Below are 22,446 nucleotides of genomic sequence, written 5' to 3'. Positions count from 1 at the left end.
CGCGGTAGGTTCCTGTGCAACAGGCCAAGGTCAGCGGAGGACACACGTGGTCGTCTCTCTGCGAAGCTGCTCTTGTGGACGGCGCCCGGCGTACGACTCGCGATTCATCTTAGTACTTAGCACGAGGACAAAACGACGCTTCCCTGGTGACACGGCATTTTTCCTCCACTCCGACAGGAAGAATGACTCCCCTCTAAGCTGGAAGGTCAACAAGCTGAGCAACACACTTAATATTCAAACGGAGCAGCTCCAGGGACAGGCTTGGCTGTGATTACCCCATTCTCTCCTCGGACTGCAATTGCCTCATTTTAGGAAGTTACACACATGCACATTTTTCTCTTGTAAAAAGCTTTTATCTACTTATATAATTTTCACGCCACGCAGTTTATGAGTTTAAAGTGTCCAATTCAATGGCGTTAAGTACATTCACAGGCATGTGTCAACATCACCATGTCCATTTTAGAATATTTTCATTGCTCCGAAGACAAACTCTCCATCGTGGCCCTCATCACCTCCCCTGCCCCGCCCCGCCCTGGAGTGCCCCAGCCAACCACTAATCTCCTCTCTGTCTGGATATTTCGTATAAATGGGATCCTATGGTACGTGGCCTCACTGAGCGTCTTGTTTCCAAGGTTTGTAGCGAGTGCCGGCGCTTCCTTCCTGTTTGCGGCTGAGTCACATCCCGTTGTAAGGATGGACCCCGTTGGTCTGTCCACTCAGAGCTGATGAGCATTGGGGTGGAGCAGAAGCCGTGCTGGCGTCCTGGCCTCCCCAGCTGTGCCCTCCCCCTCCTCCCTGCCCGTGCTCCATGGGAACGGGCTAAGGCAGTGGACAGCTTCTCGTCGGTGCAGCCATAGGCAGCCCGGCAGGAGGTCCACGTGGCCCAGCCTCAACCTCAGATATTCGTCGTGGCTCAGACTGGCAACGGAGGAGTCGCTCCAAAATACCTGAAGCTGCTTCTTGCGTTTCTTGGACACGGAGGGGCTGCCGTTCTGCCCCAGGCCCCCACCCGGTGGGCTCGTCCAGTTTCGCTGTTTAAACTCCCTGACTGTACAGTTTGTCTGGTCACATGCAATGGGTGGTGTAGACAGTCTTTCTGTCTCTCCCTCCTCCTTTCCTAGCCTCAACTTTAACAGATTTAGCAACTGAAACAGTGTCTTTTCTCTTGGAAGACACACAGGTGCAGTGAAGACCTTAAGGCCAGTGCCGGGCCACCCCGGGGTCTGTTTCAACCCGAATGCTTAGCTTCTGGCAGGAGATGACTGGGCCCTGGGCTCATGGGGCCGCCGTGTCAGTGTGTCCTGCTCTGTCCTGCAAAGGTGATGCCCAAGGTCGGCAGGCAAACAACGCGGTTCGCGCAGCGCTGCTCTGCTGCAGAGGGAGCGTGTCACCACTCTCGCTTAGTCCTGGCCACCCGCGTCAGAAAGCTCTGTCCAGGGCCAGCTCTTCGGCCCGGAGAGCGTTGCAGTAATGTGTGGTAAGAGCAGCCGTGGGCAAACTACGGCCCGCAGGCCGGAACCAGCTGTTCTATCCGGTTCTCTTGCTCTCCCCTCCGCTCCTTTACTTTGAATTTATATTAGTTCACACAAACACTCCATCCATGTTTTTGTTCCGGCCCTCCGGTCCAGTTTAAGAACCCATTGTGGCCCTCGAGTCAAAAAGTTTGCCCACGGCTGGTTTAGAGCATCCACTGAGCCGTTAGCTTCAGGGGCCGCTCAGCTGTCAGACAAGCAGGGAGGGGCATCCGTCATTGAGTGCCTGGCCCTGGGCCCCTCGGGACTGTCATCATTCCCCTTACAATGATGGACATCAAACACAAAGCCCAGCTCATTATTACCTGAAATTTGAGGAATATGTAAATGAGCACACCCCGAGCGCGGAGAATGACAGCACCTTTCCCATCATCCCAGTTTAAAGGAAAAGCGCGCTCCCAGGAGCTGTGACATTTCCTCGATGGTGTTTCAGCAGGGCCCCGGCCCCTCTGCGTGTGGGCGGTGAGTTCAGGTGCCCCTCACAGCCCCGAAGGTAAGAGGGAAAATACACAGGCCAGGAAGTCGCACTGTGATTCCAGGGGCCGTAAGATACATTAAGATACATAAAGACAATCTAACCTGAATTTGCACCTCGGTTTTTCGGGTAACATCCCTACTGGGCAACTTCACCCTTCGCAGTTCGAGGCCTTCAGCCGCCGGGCAGGTGTCTCAGGCTGGTCCTGAGTTTGGCCTCGGGAGCTGATGGCCCCGTCGGTTAGTGGGTGGGCGTCCTGGGAGGTGCAGGACCAGGGCGGTGTCAAAGACAGATTTGTTGTTGTTAATCCTCAACCGAGGACATGTTTTCCATTGATTTTTAGAGAGAGTAGAAGGGAAGGAGGGACAGGGAGAAAGAGAGAGCGAGAAACATCGATGTGAGAGACACATCGATTGGTTGCCTCCTACACGCCCAACAGGGGCCAGGGATTGAACTTGCAACCAAGGCACCTGCCCTTGACTGGGAATCGAACCCTCAACCCTTCTGTGAGTAGGCTGACACTCTAGCACACCGGCCATGGCCAAAGACAGAATTTTAAAAATTAAATTAAGTCCTGGAAGCCACCATGTCTGAATTTCTAATTTTTTTTTTTTTTTTAAAGTTTGAGACGAAAAGTGGCATCACAACCCTTGGAAGGGATCGACATGTTTCTGTGACTCCCACCAGCCTCCGGATCTCGGCAGAAAAAGACCCTACAGAGGATGAAGTGCCCATCCTTCTCCTTTTCCCCGACTTACTCTGGCTCTGAGTTTAACTTTGAGAGCATTTGAAAACAAAACAAACCCCGTCCCCCCAGCACCCCCTCCTCCTTCCCTTGTGGAACAGGGTACCACTTCCTGGTCTTGGAGCGGGAGGCCAAGAAAAGAGAGCAGCAGGGGAAACCGAGGCAGGAGGGGACGCGCACACTTTTCCCGACTCCTCAGGTGAACACTGGCGGGACCGCAGATGCGGTCGGTTTCATGTTAGGACCCGCTCGTCCTGTGTCCTCTCCACGCTGGGATAGTCAGGAAGGAGGATGTCCCAGGAGCTGGGCACCAGGGTGGCCAACCCACAGGAATTCAGGAAAGGAAACCAGACCCTCCCCCACAATCTGAGAGCCAAAGATTTCCCTTCTCTCTGTTCTTCCCTCCTTCCTTCCTTCTTTATTTCTTTGTTGTTTTCTCTTTCAAGGGGTTTTTGAATAGCTGCCCTCTGCTTACAGCAGTGACCATGTCAGAAGGAGTGTGGAAGTCCAGGGTGACAGGAAGGGCCGATTCTTTGGCTCCTGCTTCACACGTCCAATGACAGAGCATTGGTGAGTCCAGATTTGGGTCTCATGGGCCACCTTGAAGGCTCTCTTCCTTACTGGGGCCACTCGGCAACCTTAGGCAACCTCTTTGGAGACATCCACGCCATCTTGGCTCTCCTGCCCATGGCTGAGGGCTTCCCCTGACCCACACAAAGCCTCACCCACAGTGGAATCTCCGCCATCACTCACTGCTGCTGGACGCCCCTCCCCGGGGGCTGCTAAGGACCGAGAGTTGGCCTGAGGTCACTGCCAGCCGGCCAGCGGGTCGCTTTGCAGAGCATCTTCCAGCTCCTGTAAGCTGCTCGCAGTGGAGGCTGAGGTGGGGGCAGGAGGGACGGGATCAGCCGGAAGGAGACAGGGACAGCTGGCTGAGGGCTGCCTTCGCCGCCTTTGCGGCCGTTCTGTAGATCGCAGAAAGTCAGAGTGCGCTCAATGACACCCGCTCTCCGCGTACCAGGTTCTGCACCCGCCTGGGCTCCATGGTCCCAGGGAAGTGTCGACTGGGGCGGATGGGTTGCTGGGCTGACACAAATCCACGGCCGTGAAGGGCTTTTGAGCGTAGCAACGAAGACAGCATTTATTTTAACAAACGTGCAATCGGTTGTAATTAGTGTCATTTAACGATTGGCAAAACAGAGTTCTTTGGTAAATGTCCAACAATAACCTGACAAGTGTTTCACAGTCACAGGTGGACACTAAATGACAGGAAATTATAGTTAAGAGTCCTTTTTAATTGCCGTGTTAAGCAGGGCCGGTTGGGATCTTCTTGGCGACGGTGGGGCCCCAGTGACGGTGGGGTTACAGAGCGCTGGCGATGGAGGGGGCCTCGGCGACCTAGCTGGTGAGGGTGGGCTGTGGGCATTCCGCGTCGGCACTGGGCTATAAGTGCACTTGAAAGACAATCTCTCTCTTCCTTTGTGCTCAGACCACTGGTGGGCTCTGGTGAGCACCGCGTGTGACATGCGGCGTGTAAATGAAGGATAATCCCATGATTTATTTAGGTCGCCGCGCAGTTAATAATGAATGAGGCCGGGCCCCGACGATCTGACGAGAGGATCTGAAGGGCGCACTCGGTGGTTCAGACACTTGCTATTCCTGGCAGCCTCCGGGTCTCAGCATCTCTGATGAGCTCTGCCTTCCAGGGCGCTCACCACGGCAGGTGCGGAAGGCACGGCGGATGAGGAAAACGATATTAAAAACAACCCCCCCCCTCCCCACACACACACACAGAGGATGAGGAGCAGACCGCCTATCTGGGAGCCCCGGGCGCTGATGGTCTTAGCACCCACAGCGTCTCCGTAAACAAGGTTGACGATGGATTTAGGAAAGGCACGTCATTCCGAGGAGGTCAGGCCCAGAACTTGAAACCTGGCAGACCCCATTCATTCCCAGCCCTGTCGCCAGCAGTTGTGTGACCTTGGACAAGCCATTGAACCTCTCGGACTCCCTTCTGTTAAAATAAGCTACATGCAGCTCAGCTGGTGTGGCTCAGTGTTGAGTGTCGACCTCTAAACTTGGAGGTAATGGTTCGATTCCCTGTCAGGGCACATGCCCAGGTTGTGGGCTCAATCCCCAGTGTGGGGCATGCAGGAGGCAGCTGATCAATGATTCTCTCTCATCATTGATGTTTCTCTCTCTCCTCCTCTCCCTTCTTCTCTCTAAAATCATCATTATCAACAACAACAAGGACCACATAAAATAAGCAACATGCAAAAATGCCAGCCCCTTTGACCACTTATTTAGCCCTTCAGGACCTGCTCACACCCTGTGGGGTCAGCACCATCCTCCTCCTCCTTTTTATAGAAGGGAAAAGGGGTGCAGGGGGGTCAGTACCTTGGGTGAGGTTTTGCAGCCTCATTTGTTGTGCCAGAAACTGTGAGACCCACCCATCCTACATCCGGGGACTGAGAACAGAGGGCAGGGCATGTGGGGAGAGGCAGATGCGCCCATCAAAGCGATAGGGCCTGTCGCAGGAGCCTGTCTGCGGCCAGGTCGCTGGGTGACACGTGGTCCCTCCCACCCACTGCAGCCCGGCGCAGTTCACGGCCATGGCATTGGTCCTGTGGTCTAGCCAGTGGTTGGCAAACTCATTAGTCAACAGAACCAAGTATCAACAGTACGATTGACATTTCTTTTGAGAGCCAAATTTTTTAAACTTAAACTTCTTCTAACGCCACTTCTTCAACATAGACTCACCCAGGCCGTGGTATTTTGTGGAAGAGCCACACTCAAGGGGCCAAAGAGCTGCATGTGGCTCGCGAGCCACAGTTTGCCGACCACTGGTCTAGGCAGTTTCTGGTGAGGTTGCCATTACTGGAAACTTTTACAAAGTTGTGTGAGGAGCAAGGAAGCACCAAGTATATTTTGGGGTCCTGGGCCTATTGCTCTCCGGAGAGGGCCAGGCCTTGCGAGGGGACAGTGGGGACCTAGCTGCCCGAGGGGCCCACAGGGAGTGCCTCCTGGGGAGACTGGGTGGTTCTCTGAGCCCCCAGGGTTCCTTCGGGGCCCAGCAGCCACTCTGCTTGGACAGAGAGGTCAGGCTTTGTCCCCAACACGTGGGGCTCAGGTCACATTCAAGGCAGGCTTCCCCGGGAGTCTCTGCTACTTCAGTGGGCCGTCGCTGGTGTCCTTGGCTCGTGGTAGAAAAACAAAACAAGGGGTTAAAGGCTGTCAACACCCTGGAGATGAATTGTGTTCAGACGAAAGATAATAAAATGGTACATTTTAGGAGGACTTAGAAGTCCTTGGGCCAGAAACAAAACTAAGAATAGGGGCCCGTTCTGCGGTTCCCGCTAGGTTCTTGGTTTGAGCGGCCCAGCGCAGGAGCTGATGTCCACGACAGAACCGAAAGCTCACTTTCCTTTTCCAAAGGAAACCGATGCCGCTATGTATTCTCAGGAATTCTCCGTAACTCCCGGGCAGGGGTGCCGCGAGGAAGGCACGGGCCTGTCGGAGTCAGGTTCTCAGTTCCTTTCCAGCCCGCGTGCTTCGTGCGGCCTCAGTGCCACTGGGTATGGACATGTGGACACTCCATCAGCACCTCAGTGACCGGCTCGCAGGCTGCGGGCCGAGCGATCACCTGCTCGACTTCTCCAGCTGCCAGCGCAGATGCTGCTGATGGCGTGTGGACGGACAACCTTCGCCGAGGCAGGGAATGAGAACGGGCCCAGGAAGGGCCCGAGGAGGCAGCTCAGCGATGCTGCTTTTGCTATGCGAGACCCCGACACTGTACTAAGGGCCTTGCGCACCCAGTCCGGTGCCCGGGGACGGGGTGCCCACAGAGTGCCTCTCACAGTCACAGACAGGCTCCAGCCTCCTGCCCCAGAAACTGACGAGGTTTCCCAGGAAGGCTCATCGGTGTCCCCGACACGGAGAAGGCCTCCTGGGGAGACATTCCTTGGCTCAAGCTGCCTCCCATTGGCGGCTGAGGCACCAGGGCAGGGGCCTCTACCCTGCTGATGCCTCTTTTTAAAAAATATGTTTTTATTGATTTCAGAGACAAGAGGGGAGAGGGAGAGAGAGAGAAACATCAACCATGCGAGAATCATTGATCGGCTGCCTCCTGTACACCCCCTACTGGGAAGGAGCCCACAACCCAGCCATGTGCCCTGACCGGGAATCAAACTGTGATCTCTTGGTTCATGGGTTGATGATGCTCAACCACTGAGCCACACGGGCCAGGCGTGAACTGAATTTTTAATGGTGCGTTTAACTAACAGTATTTTCAAGGATCCCCGTGCTCAATGCCAGTGTTTAAATAAAGGTTTTTTTAAAAAGTGCCCTTGGGAAAGTGTGGATGTCTGTTGACGTCACGCACCGAACCTCACTTTGCGCTGTGATAACGGTTTCCCGGGGACTCGTTGCTTGCTCTCTGTGAGGTGACAAAGTGACAGGTTGGGGTTTTGGAAGGGAAGCTGGCGTTCCTGTTCCAGCGCCAGCAACGCATTCGATGCGCCGTAAAAGGCGTCCGGGCGTGCTGAGGGGAGGGTGTGGCGCGTCCCCTGAGCTGGGCAGGAGGCTTGCTTTCATGAGCCGCAGGCTTCTCGGAAGTAGAGGCTCCCGTGCTTCGGAATTAGAGGCGGGGCTTGTACAACTTACTCTGGTGGGGACACAACTCAGCAGGTCCCTAAGCAACGGTTTCTCAGGACACAAAATTCACTAGTAAATTATAGAACTTCAATATAATTGATAATAACAACATATAATTATTTATATAGTTCGTGATATAACTTCATGTTAAAAATTATACATCTATAATGATCTCTAAAATAATCACATACTAATAATTAAAAGTCTTACAAAAAGTACAGTGGTTTATGCCCGATGGTCAGGGACGTTTTCCCTTTTTTCTCCCTCACGGATGATAGTATCCTGGTGCTCACGTGGCACCTGACATGTGGCGGGGGGGGGCCCCGACAGCTCAGAATGCTGGGGAACATCTCTGTCCTGAACCAGCTGTCTGTCTGTCCACCCTCGACGGCTTATAAATGAGTCACCACCTTCACACAAACACACCCATCTGACCAATACCAAACATCTGTAATGGACAAAAAACATCACACTTATGAACTTGGTGCCATTGGCCTAAATCTTCCTGTAGGTTTCATTGGCGTGGCCCACGGCATGGGTTACATTTGAATCTCTACGTGAAACTCAGGGAAGTGTTCTTCATAGTGGATTTACAACACCATGGAGGTAAAGGTGGGTGAGGTACAGCTCTGTGGACAGCAGCCCAGAATCCCGATGGCCTTGACAGTTCCCAGCAAAGCCCCGGGTTCAAGGGACAAGCCTGGTCCCCTCCAGAGGAGGAAGTCCAGGCTCGGGTTTGGGGAGTGAGGGAGGGGCTGGAACACAGCGCAGCCCAGGTCTGGGGTTTCCTAACCCCCACAGGGATCTCGCCTGCATGTTGTTAGCTTCCTGTGGCACTGCCCCCTACTTTTCTAACCATTTGAAGGGAAAAAAAAAAGCAATACAAAACACTGAATTCCTAGCATCTTGTCAAAAACTCCCTTCTTTCTCCCTATCATGCTCTCTATCTTGGTAATTTTTTTGATCTAAGTTACAGGGCCTGAATCCCCAAAATGTGTCGTGCCAGCTGGGTGGTGTTATTGCGCCATACATCACGACAGTGACATCGCTACTCACCAACCAGCAGCTCTTACAGATGGTGGTGAGACGTTCTTAAGAGACCCAGGCCAGGCAAATGATAGCAAATCCAGTTTTTCTTAATGGCCTTTCCTTATTTGGTTTAAAAAATGACGGAGTGTCCTATAATTCCAAAGACTAATAATGCCGAAAGGGTTTGTTTTCTCCTTCAAGATGAATGGCATTGACATTCAAACAGATCACTTCCAGTGGGTCCCTGGGACTTCACACAGCTAATGATTAAACTATTTCCAGCTCGCTGCAGCCCGGCCACATCTGTCTGGAGATGGAACGCAAGGGCGCGAGCCACGCTTGTTAGTCACTGCCCGCCTTGCTGGCGTGGCCCTGGGAAGTCCATTCTGGAACCCGAGCCTCCTAAGGCGGCCGTGGAGAGCTGGCAGGTTTTCACACCTGGAGTGACTGCTAACCTGCCGAGTCCTGTCTCCAGGAGCCCCCGGCCTACCCCCTCCTCATGCTGGTGCCCCGACCCTCTCGCTCAGTGCCAGCTCCAGTTGCATCCCCTGAGCACTTTCCCGGGGTGGTTGTGCCTAACCTGTGTTCTCAGCACATCTCAGACGTGGGAGCACTGAGGGATGCATTGTTCGTTCTCCTTGGAGGTATTTATTGAACAACGAGAGACCCGATGCACGAAATCTGTGCAAGGGACTCGGCCTTTGCAGCCGCAGCAGCTGCCTCAGCCCCTGCAGCCCTGGCTTCGTCCGGAAGGTCGTCTGGAAGGACGTCCGGGAGGTCGTTCAGCTGTCAGGTCTAATTAGCATATTATGCTTTTATTATTATAGATGTGTCATAACCAGGTTTCAAGAACAAACACCTATTTTAGTTGCTGCTCCTGGGGAACGCCAAGTCTCCACAATATCTCAAGCCATGCAACGCTGGGCTCTTTCCTGGCCAGCCTCTCGTCACACTGAGTGACGTGGGCTCTGTACGTCTGTCTGTCCATCTGATCGAATGGTCCACGTGCAGCTATGACAGTGGAGATCATTACCCAGCATGAAAAAGAGGACGGACATCTGGTATACCCACCAGACCTGGCCACTCCACAGACTTTCCACTTCCATCCACCCCACCCCCTCCCCATTGCTTCCAGCAGTGAGAAGCCTGAAGGTTGGTGCATCATTCCTCAGCCTCCAGCACCTGCAGCTTCTGCCCGTGTGCTTGGCTCCTCCACGTTACCCTGAGTCCAGGGTAGCTCCACTCTGCTCTGCCGTCCCAGCAGCAGAATCTTCTCTAGAGATAGTCTGCCCTTCTCTGTTTCAACACAGGCCAAGACACTCCTCACGTGGCTCTCAATTTTGGCTCTCAATTTTGGGCTCTTGCTTCTAAAAGTTCTCAGCTGAGATATAATCCACTTCCCATTGCTGCTCTGCCCACAAAACTCTTGGAAACCAGCTTCCAGACTTGGCTCTGCTCAGAGTTCCACTGTCATCAGCTCCCTGGTTTCACCCCTCACTCTCTTACTTCATGTAGGTATGATGTTCCTCTGTGTGTGCTCCCCAACGAATGTGTTTATCACCCGCTGTGTACTCACCTGAGGGCATGTGTCCATCACCCGCTGTGTACTCACCTGAGGGCATGTGTCCATCACCCCCTGTGTGCTCACCTGAGGGCATGTGTCCATCACTCCCTGTGTGCTCACCTGAGGGCATGTCTCCATCACCCCCTGTGTGCTCACCTGAGGGCATGTCTCCATCACCCCCTGTGTGCTCACCTGAGGGCATATCTCCATCACCCCCTATGTACTCACCTGAGGGCATGTGTCCATCACCCACTGTGTGCTCACCTGAGGGCATGTGTCCATCACCCGCAGTGTGCTCACCTGAGGTCATGTGTCCATCACCCACTGTGTGCTCACCTGAGGGCATGTCTCCATCACCCGCAGTGTGCTCACCTGAGGGCATGTGTCCATCACCCCCTGTGTGCTCACCTGAGGGCATGTGTCCATCACTCCCAGTGTGCTCACCTGAGGGCATGTGTCCATCACTCACTGTGTGCTCACCTGAGGGCATGTCTCCATCACCCGCTGTGTACTCACCTGAGGGCATGTGTCCATCACCCACTGTGTGCTCACCTGAGGGCATGTCTCCATCACCCCCTGTGTGCTCACCTGAGGGCATGTGTCCATCACCCCCTGTGTGCTCACCTGAGGTCATGTGTCCATCACCCGCTGTGTGCTCACCTGAGGGCATGTCTCCATCACCCCCTGTGTGCTCACCTGAGGGCATGTGTCCATCACTCCCTGTGTGCTCACCTGAGGGCATGTGTCCATCACCCCCTGTGTGCTCACCTGAGGGCATGTGTCCATCACCCACTGTGTGCTCACCTGAGGGCATGTGTCCATCACCCACTGTGTGCTCACCTGAGGGCATGTGTCCATCACCCCCTGTGTGCTCACCTGAGGGCATGTGTCCATCACTCACTGTGTGCTCACCTGAGGGCATGTGTCCATCACTCACTGGTACACGTGGTATTTCCTGGATTGAGGCTCCACAGGGGCTTCCCAGGACTTTTCTGTCACTTCCCTTCCAGCCGCCAGCTCTGGGCCTGTGAGAGAGTCACCCCGAGTCAGTACTTGCTGAAAGTAGGTCACAGCCATTGGGTGGTTTTGTCACCCATTCCCACTTAGACTGTGAGCTCAGCCAGGCAGGCCGGTGTTCCTCTGTCTTCTTGTGCGGGAGTCAGCACCATGGGTGAAGGACACTGTGGCATTGCCTGCCGACTCAGAGCCGCAGATTTCTCAGGCTGCGTCTCCCTTCAGGCCTGTATCCACCTCTGAGGCTGCTCTCTGACTGCCTGTGCCTCAGGGCCCCGTCCCCTCCTGCCCCCCAGAGCGCCATCCTCGGAGCCCATGTCCCAGTCCTCCTTGTAGCTGTCATCCAAACTAAACACATCCCCAGAGGTCACATCTGATGGATTCTTTTTGTGAAACAGGGAGTATTTTTCCCATTCCAAAGGCCTGTGACGGGTGTGCAAATGGTGAAGGGAGGAGTGGTCCAGGCACAAGGAGTCACAGCGCATAGGGGAAGGGCTCCTCCAAAGAGCGAGGGGGAGGAGAGGAGGGGAGGGAAGGGGGGGCAGACACAATCAGTGAAGACTTGAGGACACAGGAGGTGACCCCCCTGCCTCCACCTGAGCTCTCCCTGTCCTGTGAGCTGAGCATGTGGGTATTCGGGCCCCGAGTTTCCACCTTGTACCCCCATTCTTCCAGCCCCCAGAGGGATATGGAATGAGGTGTGGTGGCTGTGCAAAATTAGTGTCCGTGGAACAGGTGACGGCCGTCCCGACCCCACGGGACCTCGGATGGAGGAGGTTCAGGCACCTGGTCCCCAGGCGGGGGGAGGAGCGCAGGGCGCTGCCTCTGTTGCGGGAATTTCCTTTAGAAATGCAAAGAACACGGAATCTGTTTCCTAAAACTTCCCCCTTTGGGTTAAACAGTATAGCTAAGGGTTTGATTCGTTCCTGGGGGGCTGCAGGTGAGAGTCCTCAGCCCACTGCGGGGATGCCGCCGGGACTTGAAATGACGGGGCGCCCCCCTGCGGGGATCTGGTCGCCGAGACACTAAACTTTTTCCAATTTAAAGTTGAGCTTCAAGTAATAAAATCGGCCGCGTTTGCTTTTAATATGAGGAATTAGAGCCCGCCGTCGGCGGCTCTGAGTCAGCCGCTGGTAATTAGTCCTGGGAGTCGCCGGCTCACAGGCCCCACCCGGGAAGTGATGCTGGAAAACGGCCCGGCAGGTGGAAGGCCTGGGAGGACCAGGGCTGCTCAGGACTGAGGCGCGCCCCTTCACCTGCAGCCGGCAAGGCGTCACGGTCACTCAGGAAGGGGGCGCGTGACCGAGGCAGACGAAGCGGTCCATGGCGGCCCCGTCACGGCAGCTTGGGCAGAATGAGCCCGGCCTGCGAGGAGAAACAGTCCTGTGCGCGCCGCTGGCCTGGAGTCGCTCTGAGGAGGGAGGGGCCACTGCATCCTGAGAGCTTCCCAAACCGGGGGCACAGACAGACCCCCTCCACCCATCACTCCAGGCTGCCAGAGTGTGTGCCTCCTCCACCCCTCCTCATACACACGGAGAAAAGAAATCAGGGAATCAATGACTCCTGACTTTAAAAAAACAAGCTAATGATGCAAGATGTGATTTTAGAGCTAAAAACACCAATCTACGCAATTTCATATTTCCTTTTCCATTTCTGTGTTCAGTCTCCACGAGCAACAGGGGTGCCTCAGTGCCCACCTGGACAGCTCCCCGTAGGGAGAGCGCAGGTCCCCTGAGCCAGAGCCGCTTGGAAGGCCTTGGGGTCTCTATGGAGAGGAGGGATGGCTGCACCTGCCTGTTGGGCCGGGATGTAAGAGATTGGAGCACCAGCAGAGGTCAGAAGGTGGGGGAAGGGAGGGGCGGGATTGGACATCCACTTTTCTCTGCTCCCCCCCTCTCTCCTCCCCACCGCCTCCCCGGCTCTTTGAATCGCCAGCCATCCTTCCTCTGAAAAATTCCCAAACTTCTATCACTTAAACGATAGCTGTTCTGACTTTTTTTTTTTTGCGATAGCTCTAATACCAGGATTTAAAAACCATGGTGGTCTTCGAAATCTCTCTTCACTGGGGGGTATGTCAGCCAGTTGGAAGCCAGCTGGGGAGGACAGGCCTCCGGGGTCTCCGAGTGATGTGGACGTGTCCTCTGAGGGCGCCTGTCCCATCCTTCACCCTCCAGAGCTCGCTGCTCCGCCTCCCCTTCGGATGCCAAGCTGGCCTTTTCAGCCTGGCCCCGGCGTGGACCACGGGAGGTTGGGTAGGCGTTTCAGCCTCAAACATCAATCCGCCTCCCGTGAGAGATGGCTCAGGCCCGGAGTGGAGCTGGGCGGATTTCAAAGGCCTCTAACACGCACGCACCGATCGCTTCCTGAAAGCGAGCGGGTCCTCCGTGGCGGGGGCGGGAAATCATTGCAGTCATTAAGGCCCCTGGCTTTGCTTCAAAGGCTGTGGGTTCTGGAGGGAGAAGGCATGCCTCGCACGCCTGCCTGGGAAGGCGTCCCTTCTTTTATTCATAAGCCTCTGTCTCATTAGCCTCCTTATGGATCCGGGGCCGGGGCAGGGGAGGGGGGGCACCCGCGCCCTCAGAGGAGCCAGCAGAGCCCTCGGCTTAGAGTTTTGTGCTGAGAAGAACGGTTTCGGTTCATGCCCCGTTCCCACGCCAGCCGTTGTGTGGCCTGTTCAGGAAACAGCCGTTTCTTCCAGAAACCCACAACCAAGAGCACTTTTGTTGTTGATTAAGACACAGATGCTCAGCAGCCTCCAGAGACCTTGGCTGGGCTAGCTCGGAATCAGCCGCTCGGGGCCCGAGCCCTCGGCACCGAGGCTGCCAGAACCTTCCGCTAGGGGAGCGCCAGGCTGCGTTAGGGCCACCGGAGTTGGGGTTCAGAGGAGCCTGTACCTGGAACAGAGCTTGTCTGCCAGGGAGGGTGGGCAGCTAGCCTACAGCCTCAGCGCCTGACCTCTGGCCCATGCAGGCTGAGCCGGGAGAAGATGGTGAAGCGTGGCAACTCTCCCCTCCCCTGCCTTCCCCTCCTCTCCCCTCCCCTCCCCTCCCCTCCCCTCTCTTCTCTTTTCCTCTCCTTTCCTCTCTTCTCTTTACTCTTCCTTCCCCTCCCTCCCTCCCTCCCTCCCCCTCTCTCCCTCTCTCTCCCCGCTAACCCTCCTGACTTCTCAGAACCTATCTGGATGCTCTAGCTAACCACCAACCCCGAAGCATTTAATAATTAATCTTCCAGCCGCGTGTGGTCACCATCCCTTAACAAGAACCGACGCTTCCTCTTTTCTTACTGGAAAATCTGCTTTTAACAATCTTCGTGAAATTCCTTGTAATGTGCATGGAGTTAAAACCTGAGGTCACGCGGCGGAATGGAGCTCAGGCATGGTTGAGATTCTTACTTAAAATTGGACGTTCGCCATCCCGTCGACAGGATCACCGTGTCGTCCGTAGAATATTCGCCGTTCGCTCGTGGGGATGGGCTCGGCGTGAGACCCCTGTGGCGGCACCACAACGCAGACGTGGGAGTGTCCTGTGAGAGGCATCGCCACCTGCCGCCTCCCTTGTGACGAAGATGCGCTCCTGCCAGCATTTCCGAGTGTTTTCTTGCCAAACACCGCTCTACCAGTTCGAGTACTTCTAACCCTTCCTTCTTGTGGAAAAACACATTTCTTAACTTTAAGTAAAAATAATTTCTTTATTGAAATCCTGGAAGAACAGTAAGAAAAACCCACAGAAATATGACAGATTGCAATAGGATATATTCCTTAGGTCAGCTAAAACTCTGGGAGGAATCAGAGATTATTCTTTTGCAAAGAAGTAGGTAAAAACAGTGGCCTAAAAATAACAAATGGAAAAGAAATCCTTGAAGCATCTGACAATTGGGGTCATTTTGTTCTCTGCATATTTGGTCTGGGTGACCATTTGGCCTGGGAAATTGGGCAATTCTTTATTGTTTATCATGCATTTTCCTTCAGCTGCTTAACAGAAAGGGATTTGATTGAAGTGATTCACAAGGGCCAGAGTCAAGATCACGTGGGCCTCTGAAGAGACGGACAGGAGCCTGCAGCTGGTGCCTCTGACTCTCAGCACCTCTTGCCATGGGCTGAGCAGGGGCTGAGCTGGGACCCGCCAGGATGCCTTGGGCCCCGCCTGCCTTGCTGCATCCACAGAACCAGCGACCAGACAGCGTGGCTTTGGTCGCTGCTGCTCTTATCACAGAGAAAAGCAAGTGCCTGCAGCCACCTTGCCTGCCCCCAGAGGCCAGAGCAGCAAGACCTATGGCACGGTCTTCTTCTGCCTCCAAATCTCGCCCAGAGCATCGACCAATGTAAGAGAACCATGCCCACAGACACTGACCAGGACACATGCCAGCTTCCCGGTCACAAAGGACACATGTGACCAGCCCACCTCCTCAATGTGACACCGGCGTGGCCCGTGACCTCCTTCTGCTCTCACCAGCCCCAGCTCTGCCTCCTTCCCTCCCAATTGCACAATCTTAGACCGCGGTCAAGGGCCTGCATTGTCACCGAGCTGGTTAATTTCTCACAAATGCCCCCACCTGTCAACATGGACAAGGGGTCTTTAGTTCCCCAGAACTGAGTTTCAGCATGACCAGTGTCCCGCTCGAGTCAGATTCTGCTGCTCCGGAAGCCCCAGACTCTGGCCTGCAGAGACCCGGTGGATCTAAAGAGAAGGAGAGACACCAAGAGAATCCACGGACAGCCCTTCCATGAGAGCTGCCCTGCGCCCTGTGACCTGCCTTGCTCAGACCAAGCCAGCTCCACCTGTCCCGGGTGCGTGTCGCCCCTGGGAGGCGCTGTGGAGGTGAGTCTAGGAGCCGCTCTCCACAGTGCTGAAGGGACACGCAAGATCTGGGAGTGGCCCATGGCGGGAAGGCGGGACTAGGACAGTGGGAGCAGGGACCCAGCGGAGGGGCAGGGGTGTGGAGAGAGGGGGGCAGCGTCAGGAGACCGGATCCCACAGGTGATGAAATCGAATGTGCGCTCCCAGAGGAAGCACAGCTGGAGGGGAATGAACGGCTGGCGGTGGAGAGGGGACCGGAGGGCCAGGCTTCACAAGGGCCTTCAGCTGCAGGTGGCTGACCCGTGGGAACAGCTGAGGGAGGCACAGACCAACCAAACCTGCCAGCCCAGCTTATCCATGTGAAAACGCACTCGGTTCATAAAGGCTGACCACTAACCCGCGTGGAAAACCCAGAGGCCAATGAACTGAGCTGGGGGCATGCCCACCCTCTGGTCTCGGGTCTGTGCCCCCGATTAGGTGAGTCCCACGTGTCCATCCTCTCCCCTCGCCCCTCCCCTCTCCACCTCTCCGCCCTGCACCCTCCATCTTTGGGTGGAAAGCAGACAAGAGGCCCAGGGGCGTGGGGAGGCCCCTTCCCCTAGTAGCCTATCCCAGTGGTCGGCAAACCACGGCTCGCAAGCCACATGCGGCTCTTTGACCCCTTGAGTGTGGCTCTTCCACAAAATACCACGGCCTGGGCGAGTCTATTTTGAAGAAGTGGTGTTAGAAGAAGTTTAAGTTTAAAAAATGTGGCTCTCAAAGGAAATTTCAATCGTTGTCCTGTTGATATTTGGCTCTGTTGACGAATGAGTTTGCCAACCACTGGCCTAGCCGGACCGCGCGCTGGTGGGCACGTCCCCTGCGTAGCCCTTCCTGTCTTCCCTGGCTAATGCTCAGACCTTCGAGTTTGCAGCACTGCCAGAAAAACAGGGCGACTAGGAACCAAAAAAGCAGAGCTGGCACCTAAACACGTTTTCACCCTGTGCTGACTTTTCTTGACGATCACCTTTGGGACAAGGTTTCTCTCTCTTTCTTTGCCTTTTACAGGAGAGAATGGTGGTTGGGAGAAGCGGGACCCTGAAGTAGATGGTGTCAATCCAAAGTGACATGTGCTGTGACACGAGTGGGGCCCCCACAGAAATGAGGGCTGCAGGGAGGCTGATGGGCGCCCACGGAGGCGGAAGTCCAGCATCCCCCAGACCTTTCTCCTCTGGGTTCCGGCCTGCCACACCCACATGGTGGCTAGGCCTCTGGTGGGCCCATCGCTCACTTCGGCTGCAACCAGCAATCATTTGCTGTGTCTCACACACCTGACTGAGGGTTGCGGGGGTCCTATGGCTGAACCCCGATTCAAGGGTAAGGGTGTGTGTGTGAAGCTGGGCCAGTGATGCAGACCGCCACCGGCGGAGAGCCCCTCTGATTGGCCAGAGCGCCTGCACATCATCGCTGCATTTAATCCACTGTGGAGACTTGGTTTCGCCAAATTCTGCAGAAATAAGACAAGTAGAAGAATAACCAGACTGTGAAGAAACAGGAATGGAATTCTGGTGAGAAAATTGCTGGATAATAGCTAATACTACATCATAGCGAATAAACCTAACTGTGTCCAAATTAATGTATATTCACTCCAAACAAATGTTAATTAAACAAGCTACCGGGTAATGCTCCGCTCGGGCTCTGCAGCTATGCGCCCACCACGCCGAGGCAGCGTGAGGCCCAGGAATGACAGGCACCACGTTCTCTGCGTCGCTTACCTTGTTGTTCAGCGACAATGCCCCCTCTGGCTTGCCTGTGTCACTGCTGGGAGAGCTGTCTGGCTAACTCGGTATTTCCTGCAGGTATTGATCACCCATTAGTCCTTCCAATAAAAGTCAGAAGAGCTGACCACCGTGTGGGAGGGGCTTAATTAGCCTCCTTTTGCAAAAGGGCCTCTCCCCCTCTTTGAGATGAAAGGGCGGAGAAGTCTTATTGAATTTTCACTGTGGACAGCTCGAAGCCTCTCAGACAACACCCAGTAGCACTGATTTCAAAGTAAGTCTGCAGGTGTTAAAGGCCGACACCTGCCTCCTAAGAAAGTGTCCTGTATTCAGAAAAGAAAAAGAGATAGGGCGTTACCTTGTCAGACTTACAAACGGGTCCCTCTGCCCGGGCCACACCATTTGACTGTGGTCAGCAGACACTCCCCAGCCTCCTTCCCTTTTCCTAATGGAAGAGAGGACCAGACAGAAGCCCTGCCTCTCCCTGGATCCGGGGGGTGGGGAGTGGGGAGGGAAGGCCAGGGACGCCCCAATGGGCTCAGCTTTTCCAATGGGAGTGTGCACACCCAGGTCATGAAGGGGTGGAGGTTTCCTCACTTTATGATGATAAGCATGAGAGGAAAGGCGATAGGAAGAGGCCTGGCGGGGGTCAGTGCAGCAGAGGGGCAGCGTCCCGCTCTGGTGTTCAGGACCCGAGTCTACACTGTCTGGGTGTGGCCAGGCAGGTTGCCCCCCTCTGAGCCTCATCTCCTTCATCTGGAAAGTGAGGAGGGTAATAGCGTAGGTTGGTGCCACACTTAGTGCTTATGCAGTGTTTGCCACTCGGGTTATCCGCGGGGAGGCCACGCTGCATAGGGTCCCTGCAGGCACTCGCTGAGTCGCGAGGGCTGGCAGTGTGTTTCAGCATGGGAGGGCCCATTGGGTTCGTGTGTGTGCACATACATTTAAGGCCACTCATTTGCTGGGTGTAGCGTCCAGGGGCAGCAACAGAGAGGCCTCCCGTGTTCTCAATTTTGTTCAATGGCTACCTTTTCATGATATTTCGGTCCTGAAGCCACTGGTTCCAGCTATAATCTGAGAACACAGGGTCTCCTAAACTTGAATGATGGGACAGTAAATAGTAATGGCCCAGGGTCTGGAAGCAGCTTTGACCCAATGTTCTGACCTGAACTTGGGCAGCTGCCCAGATCCAGCTGCTGTAGCCCCTACAAAGCAAGTCCAGTCTTGATGTCTCTGTACAAATATAAAGGGCTTCTCCCTCCCCTCCTTCCCTCCCTCCCTCCCTCATCCCCCTCCCTCCCTCCCTCCCTCCTTCCCTCCTTCTAGAGCAGGGGTGGGCAAACTTTTTGACTCGAGGGCCACAATGGGTTCTTAAACTGGACTGGAGGGCCAGAACAAAAGCATGGATGGAGTGTTTGTGTGAACTAATATAAATTCAAAGTAAAGGAGCAGAGGGGAGAGCAAGAGAACCCTCCGCTCTTTCGGCTCCTCGGGCCGGATAGAACAGCCGAACGGGCCGGATCCGGCCCGTTTGCCCACGGCTGTTCTAGAGTATACACCGCCCTGGGGTGTATGCTGGTTGCTGTTGAAACTCTGGGCTAAGACCAGGGCAGAGATTCCAAGCAAACCTGGTTAGACTCCATGTCCCCACTGCTGCTCTTGGGAACCTCATGGACAGCAACCCTTGTATCTATCCTATTCCCACAAAAGGAGAGTGGGAAATGGGGGTGGGGCAGGAGACTGAGGGTGGGACTTGAGTCATTTGCATCCTCCCATGTGGTTTCACTCCTTTGCCCCCCCGCCCCCTGCCCCGGCCTTCACCACATACTGCCTGTGTCCATGGTCTAAGCATATAGGCATATATGTTCTTTGGTTAATCTCTTCCAGTCTCCCCTCCCTCCCCCTGGTCATTTCCTTTTAAATTAGCCACACACATTTATCATGTGAGCTATTAAAAACAGAGCTTTAAATGCACTGTACTGTCGCTGAGGTTTAGAATGGAATTTACTAATTTTAATGTCAAGTGCATTGTTATTTATCCAGCTTCTTAATGAAAATATAATGCGCAATAACCTTTAAAAGTTAATACAAGGGGAAAGAAAGTAACTGCAAAGATATATTTATTTTTAAGAGTTTCCATATATCACTCTTTGCCTGGAGCTCAAGGACTCCCTGTAGAAGTCATTGTCTGGTATGTTTTGGGTGACAGGTGACTGATGCCACCCTATTTTCCTTTCATTTTCCATGAGCCACCACTTAAGAAAGGCGCCTCACCCTCCAGGTTGAAACCAAGCCTTAGCTGGTGGGTATGCCCTACCTAGAACGAGATCCGTAGCACTTTCTCTCTCTCTCTCTCTCTCTCTCTCTTTTAAAAAGTCCATTTTATCTTTATTCTGTTTCCCAATGACAAAAGATTAAAAATAACAAATGTTCCTTTTAAAATTCAACTATTACAAACATGATTATCATAGAAATAAAAGTCAGAGATAATCGCTGTAGAAATATTGTGTGTATTCTTTCAGACAGCTTTCTCCACGTGAATAGTGATGACTTTTTGTGTGCATTTATATAATAATGGGTGACTCTTATTTATCATTTTTTTATGCCCGAGTATTTTACACGGATTAATTCATGAGACACAGGGATGTTATGAAACTTAGCATCGCCCGGGTTTGACACAGGTGATGTGACGGTAGCACCCGCCTGTCCCACCCACCGTGTGCTGTTTATTACAACCCACTCTGTTACAAAGTGAGGCGGTTTTGTAATCCACTCCCGTTTCTGAAACCTGTTGCTAAGCTCACCACGTAACTTAGGCATCTTTCTGTGTCGGTTTTTAGGTTGTTTTAATGGCTGCAAACTCTATCACTTGTGTGGATGACCAAGAACTTACATAGTCTTCTATTAACGGGCGGGTAAGGTGTTTGAAGCCTTTTTCTATTACGCCCAGTGCCACCTTGATTATCGTGTGACAGGCCTGTTTGTGAGTGGGGGATGGTGTTTTTGAGAACTATCAAGAAGACAACAATCTGCCTTAAAGGAAACACACACTTTGTACTTTGTTAAACAGTCACAGGTTGACTTCTAGCTCCAACAGTGGACAATGGGGCGGCGGTTTCTCTCACTTCTCACTAAATTCAGGTATTATAGTTTTCCTTAACCTTTGCCTATCTGATAGAAAGAGCGGTAGCTGGTGTTGTTCTTATTTGCAATTCTTTGATTTTTTAGTGAGGTTGAGTGTTTCTTCTTATACCTCACTAGAGGCCCGATGCATGAAGATTTGTGTAAGAATGGGCCTTCTTTCCCCTGGCTGCCGGCACCATCTTTGCTCCAGTCCGGAGCTGCCTTTCCACCTTCCCATGCTGCCCAGAGGCCCGGAGCAGCTGGGGTGGTGCGGAATGCCTGTGTCATCGCCTTGGCAATGACACAAGCGTCCTGCCCCGCCCCCGGCCACTCAGCGCCTGCATATGCAAATTAACCCACCAGCTTTGTTGGGTTAATTTGCATACTCACTCCTGATTGGCTAGTGGGTGTTGTGAAGGTACAGTCAATTTGCATCTTACTCTTTTATTAGTGTAGATGGCCATTTGCATGGACTTTCCCTGGGAATTTTATGTCTTTATCCCTTTTTATACAGACTTTTAAATTTCATTGTTTTGTAAGGTTTCCTTATATATGAAGGACATTGCTGGATGACCATGTAGCAAGTAGAAGTGATGAAGTAGGTCTTCATAAATCAGCACAGATTATGGAGTTCAATGGATGAGTAAAGGAAATATAACAATGCCTGCGGCATCATACTCTCTGTAAATGAAAACAACACATGTGTGAGCTCCTCTAGAAATGGTGGACAACTTAATTTACACCCACTCCGCCACTGAGAACAATGAGAAAAGCCGGGAGAACTGTGCTGAGGGAATTAAGACCTAAATAAATGCAGTGATAGGTGACAAGCACGAACTGAAAAAAATCAATCCTCCCCCAAATTTACCGGCAGAGATGAGAGATTAGGCAGAACCAATCAGAACACCGAGAGGTTTGGGTTGTTTGTGATTTTGTTAATTTTTTAAATAAATGGACAAGCAAACTCCCAAATTTATTTGGAAATATAGAGGCCGTCAGACAGTCAAGGGCACATTGAAGAAAATGAAAAAGTGAGGGTATTTGATCTCCCTCCTGCCAATATTCACTCCCAGTGAGATTTAAGACAGCTGGTTATTGGAACAGAGATGGACGCGTACGGACCAATGTTGCAGAATCAAGTCCAGGCACAAACCATGTGTGTGGTTACTTGAGTGATGGCAGACACAGTCCCTGTTTTACAGACGAAGAAGGGACACTTCTCCAAGGTCACACACTCGGTCCGCACAACCGGGAGGAATCGGGGTTCTAATTCCCAGTGCGCCCCCGCCCCGGCCTCGCCAGCGGGCCGTGGTTTTACAGCAGCCGATGGAACACGCGGAGAATGAGGCTGAGTGGAGACATACCTCATGTTTATAGTTTTTCGGAGCACCCTCAGGGCATTTACGCACACTGGGTTATTAAGACAACTTTTCCCAGCTGTCAGATCTAGTCGCTGGCTCTTCTTCCTTTGCGAAGCCAATGGGAATATTAAAAGATTTGCTCAGTAAACTAATTTTTAAAGTTCCCAGAAAAATAGAAGCCGAGAGCTAACATGGCCTCTTCCCTAATCTCTTTAGCGCGGCGAGAAAAATTTACTGTGGTCCTCTCCATTTTCCCCTTCACAGACCACTGGTGACGCTGAGATGGGGATAATAAGGGAGAAAATGAAATTCTCTCTCCCTTCCCGAGACACCCCGCACATCACTCATCCCCGGCACTCTGGCCCCGCCTTTCTCCCTGGCTTGCCGTGACCGCCCG

The sequence above is a fragment of the Plecotus auritus genome (genome assembly GCF_963455305.1).
Source record: "Plecotus auritus genome assembly, chromosome: 9".
In the NCBI taxonomy this organism is placed as follows: domain Eukaryota; kingdom Metazoa; phylum Chordata; class Mammalia; order Chiroptera; family Vespertilionidae; genus Plecotus; species Plecotus auritus.
This window is presented reverse-complemented; position numbering follows the sequence as displayed.